Consider the following 5000-nt stretch of genomic DNA (forward strand, 5'->3'; position numbering starts at 1 on the left):
TGAATAATACCAGGCTCCAGATCGCCAGTCGACCCGGCTAGTTTGTCAGCCTGTTCATTACCATGGATACCCGAGTGTCCAGGTACCCATATTAGTTTGATTGATTTATTGGCACTATGCATTTTACGAATGATATTACCCTGTATTTCATTATAGGTGGTTTCTAGTGATTTAATGGCTTTAATTGAACTTAACGAGTCTGAAAAAATGACTATTCTATCGTGGGTCGTCGATAGGGCAAAATCTAAAGCTTTATCTATTGCAAAAAGTTCGGCAAGAAAGATCGATGTATGATTCGGCAATCGAAATCTCAACTGACATTCAGTCGACCATACACCCGCTCCCACACACTCGTCTGTCTTGGACCCGTCGGTATATAAATGAAAAAAGGAAAGATGTTTAATTAGGATCTCTCTGAACCTCTGGCGTACCTCCACCTCCGACACCGTGGCTTTGGCTGATGGTAGCCAGTCTACAACAGTAGAAAAATTGGGTGTTTCCCACGGTGCTATATTTGATTGAACCAGGGTATCGATGGTAGAGAGATCTATACCGACTTTTTCTGTGAGGTCATGGAGTCTATTGCCCAGCGGCTTCCCGCCGCGATACTGGGGCCCTACCTGCCGGCGCAAAACATCCCTGTTTGGATGTTGGGGCTGCCTGGCTACCTTCGCGGCATAGGTCAGCGCAAGCTGGCCGCGTCTAAGACGGAGGGGAGGTACTCCCGACTCTACCTCTAGGCGCTCGGTGCGAGTGCACATAAGGGCTCCAAGACAGACTCGTAAACACGCATTCTGCACTACATTCAAACCTTTCAGAGTTGAGCTCGTTGCCGAGCCATACACGATTGACCCATAATCTACTTTAGACCTAATCAGGGATTTATATAACATCAGTAAAGACTTTCTATCAGCTCCCCATTTGTGTCCAGAAATGCACTTTAATAAATTGAGTGCTTTTTGACATTTATTCTTTAATTGACCAATGTGGTCTTTCCAATTCAATCTACTATCAAAGAGTAGTCCAAGAAATCTAGCTGAATTTTGAATAGGTATTGGATGGTTGTCTAGAGTTAGCCTGATGTTGGGCTTTCTCCTATGTGTAAAAACCACGCCAATACTTTTTCTAATGGAAAACTTAAAACCCCACTGGAGGCCCCAGTTATGAATCATATCCAGTGCCAATTGGATCTGATTTGCCGAGAACTCTGCATTATTGCTGGAGTGCCATAATGCACAATCATCGGCGTACAGTGAGTATTTAAGATTCCGAGGAGGAGATGGTAAAATGTCATTTATTACACATAAAAATAATGTAGGAGACAAGACACTTCCTTGTGGGACCCCGTTTGCCTGGACAAAAATGTCCGAGAAAGTGACGTTGTCAGAAAATAATTTGACAGAAAACGTTCTGTCAGAAATGAAATTTTGGATAAAACAAGGCAAGTTTCCACGTAATCCGAAAGCATAAAGTTTTCTGAGTAGGCCATGTCGCCAAGTCATGTCGTAGGCTTTTTCTATGTCTAAGAATACTGATATCAAAAAATGCTTTTTGGCAAATGCCTCATGAATGTGACTTTCCAGTTTTACTAGCTGATCGAGAGTTTGGCGTCCCTTTCGGAAGCCGCACTGCTCGTCAACTAGTAAATTTCTGGTATTTAAAAAATGCAATAGCCTACTATTAACAATTCTTTCCATGACCTTGCATAAGCAACTTGTCAACGCAATTGGGCGGTAAGAGATGGCGGATCTGGGATTTCCCCCTCCTTTCAATATGGGAATGATGTGGGCGAAGTGCCATGAATTTGGAAAAGTCTGGCTTTTCCAAATATCATTGTACACTTCTAGCAACTTAATCATGTCATCATGATTAAGATGCTTTATCATCTCATATCGAATCTCATCGGGGCCTGGGGATGTTCCTCTACAGGCTTCTAGGGCTCGGACAAGCTCATTCATTGTTAGATCTTTATTGTAATCAAAAATATCTCCTGTGGCAAAGTGAATTGGTTGCAGCTCGGCTGCTTCCTTGGTGGTCAGGAATGCAGGGTTGTAATTTTCCGAGCTGCTTGTATAAGAGAACTGCCTGGCGATTGTGTTAGCAATGTCTCTAGGTTCATCATAATTACTTCCCTCGTGAATAATATTTCTGATCTTATTTGATGACTTTTTTCTATTGATTCTATTTACTGTGGACCAAACCTCTGATAACTTGGTATTACTATTTATTGTAGAGACAAAGCTTCGCCAGGAGTCTCTTTTGGCTTGTCTGATTGTTCTACGAGCCCTAGCTCTCGCTTGTTTGTAATTGCGAAAGTTCTCGTTGGTAATATTATTATGGAAAAGCCTGTAGGCCCTATTTCGTTCACATAGCGCCCTGCGGCAATCTGGTGTCCACCATGGAACTCTATGCTTAACGCTATCTGTCGAAGTCTTAGGTATGGTTGCCATTGCTGCATTTATAATACAATTTTGAACACTGTTTACTTTATCATCAATGGTTTCTCCAACAACTTCGAGCTTGACGCTCCTTGTGAAGGCGACCCAATCTGCTCTTTTTACGTTAAATTTGGGTGCTGAAGGCGTCCTCGAGGTGTCGCATGAATATTGAATACAAATAGGAAGGTGATCGCTTCCCAACGAGTCGTCAATGGTGTGCCACAGGCACTTGGCTGCTAGTGTTGAGGAAACCAGTGATAGGTCAATAAAGCTCAAATTACCGGTATTATCGTCTATTCGCGTTGGACTACCATCATTTAGAAGAACCAGATCAGAGTCGTTGATCAACTTAACTACTTGCTCACCTCTACCATTCACCCGCAGGGAACCCCATGATGTATGACGAGCATTAAAATCACCTAGAATTAATTTATTGTTTGGCAGACTGTCCTGAATAGCAAAAAGCTCATCATAGATTAATCTTTTATCAGGTGGACAGTAAGCTGAGCATATAGTCAGATACGTGTTATTGAATTTTACTTTGCATGCGACGTGTTCCAAAGTAGAATTAATCGTCACTTCAATGAAAGGGAGATTCTGGTGGATGTACATGGCGACTCCGCCTCCACCCCTTCCCTCTCGGTCTTTTCTACAAAGATGGTAGTTTTTTAGCGATACGACCTCGTCAGAGACTTGGTCGTTTAAATGGCTTTCTTGTAGTACGATAATATCGGGAGCATAGGACGAGGCTAATAATCTAAGAGAGTTTAATTTTGATCTAAGACTTCGACAGTTCCATTGTATAATGGTATACGCGTGGATTACGTTTTATGGGGTTTGGAAGTGCCTTGTCCGGTGGTTTTTATTTTCTTTTTTTGGGAGGGAGGCGCCTCCTCCTCTCCCTCGCTTCCCGAGGGCCTCTCTCGGGAATTTTTGGAGACAGTAGTCTCCATGGCCTGCTCCCCTCCACCAGAGAGACGCCCGGCGGAGGACGATCTGCTCTTACGAGCAGAACTACCACCAGACGAAGTTCTAGTGGGGGTCGCCTGGACTAGAAGGTGCGATCCGGATTGTGATTTGGTATCGACCTCCTTAAGATGCTGTTTTTGCTGGGTTGATTCAGCAATTTCTTTAATTGTCTTGTTCAATTCTTTAATCTGATTCATCAAGTCCCTTACTGTTTCTTTCAAATCGGAAATTTCCTTGTCTTTAACTGCGAGCTGCTGACTAACACTGATTGCACTGGAAACATTGTTAGTTACTGCTGAGGCGTAAGAAGTATTGGGTTTGCTTGTCAAACCTTCCACTTTCTTTTTGGCCTCACGGTAGCTAACTTCGTGCTCTCTCATGTATGCTAATGTCTCAGTCTCCTTCTTCAGGCTACTGCAATCAGCAGAGCCTGACTGATGGGGACCTCCACAGTTAGCACACTTGAGTGTCTTTTCCGTGCATTCAGTGGTATCGTGATCTCCAGTACATTTACCGCAAGTGAATTTGTTACTGTCCTTATCCATGCATCTTAATGAGGTGTGTCCAAATTTTTGGCATCTATTACACCGCATTGGCTTTTGAATATAAGGTCTTACTTGAACAATCTCATATCCGATTTTAACTGTACTAGGAATTTTTGGTGAAGAAAAAGTCAAGAAACACAATCCGGTCTTTGTTCGCACATTCCCATCTTTCTTTGACATACAATTTACGTCAACTACGCTCTGGTCTTTCATGGCATCAAGAATTTCACTTTCTTCCATTGTCCTCAAATCCCTGTGAAAGATTACTCCCTTACAGGTATTTGGGCCAACAGGAATAGTTACTTTTACGCCGAGGTCATGAATTTGCGTCAGTTTAAGCAAATCCTTAATCTGAGACTTAAATTGTACTTTAACAAGGAGGCTGCCATCTCGCAATTTTCGGACAAAATCAAAACCGCCTTCCACTTGACCATCAAGGACCTTCTTGATGATAAAGGGGTTGACATTCTGCAGGGATTGATTTTCTTTCACGCATCGTATGTTCAAGCACCTTGCGTTCTCTGGAGGGATATCAATGTGTCGTCTGGGTCGGTCATTGGTCGGGGTTCCATTACTGGTCAAAGTGGTCTTAGAAAGGGTCTGAGTCGCCCCTCCTCCTTGGGGAGGAGGAAGGGTAGCCGGGGAATCAATCATACTGGGTGTCGGACCAGGTCCGAACCCTGGGCCAAAGCCCGTTGTCCTGAGGGGACTACCTTTTCCCTTAACTTTTGGATCAACCTAATCCCAATAGCTAAGAGAGGATAAAATAAAACAAGTCTTACAGTTAATCGTCCTCACCCCCCCTTAGTGGAAGCCTGGTTGCGTTCTCCAGTACCAACTAAGGGATCGGAGTTGTGTGTAGGACACCTTCCAACCGCCGAACCTGCCTAGTGCGAGGGACGGTAAGTTGGTGCCCACCCCCCAAGCGAATACAGGAGCTCACAAGGAGACTCCCGTAGGCTCAGGAAAGTCACACAGAAGAATAGAAAAATTCAGGGAGAGAGAAAAGTTGCGCCCAAAGGACGCCCCAGACTACTGGGCCTCCCTA

This window comes from Penaeus japonicus, unplaced genomic scaffold (assembly GCF_977035675.1).
Source record: "Penaeus japonicus unplaced genomic scaffold, GWHDUDI00000001_assembly GWHDUDI00000040, whole genome shotgun sequence".
In the NCBI taxonomy this organism is placed as follows: Eukaryota; Metazoa; Arthropoda; class Malacostraca; order Decapoda; family Penaeidae; genus Penaeus; species Penaeus japonicus.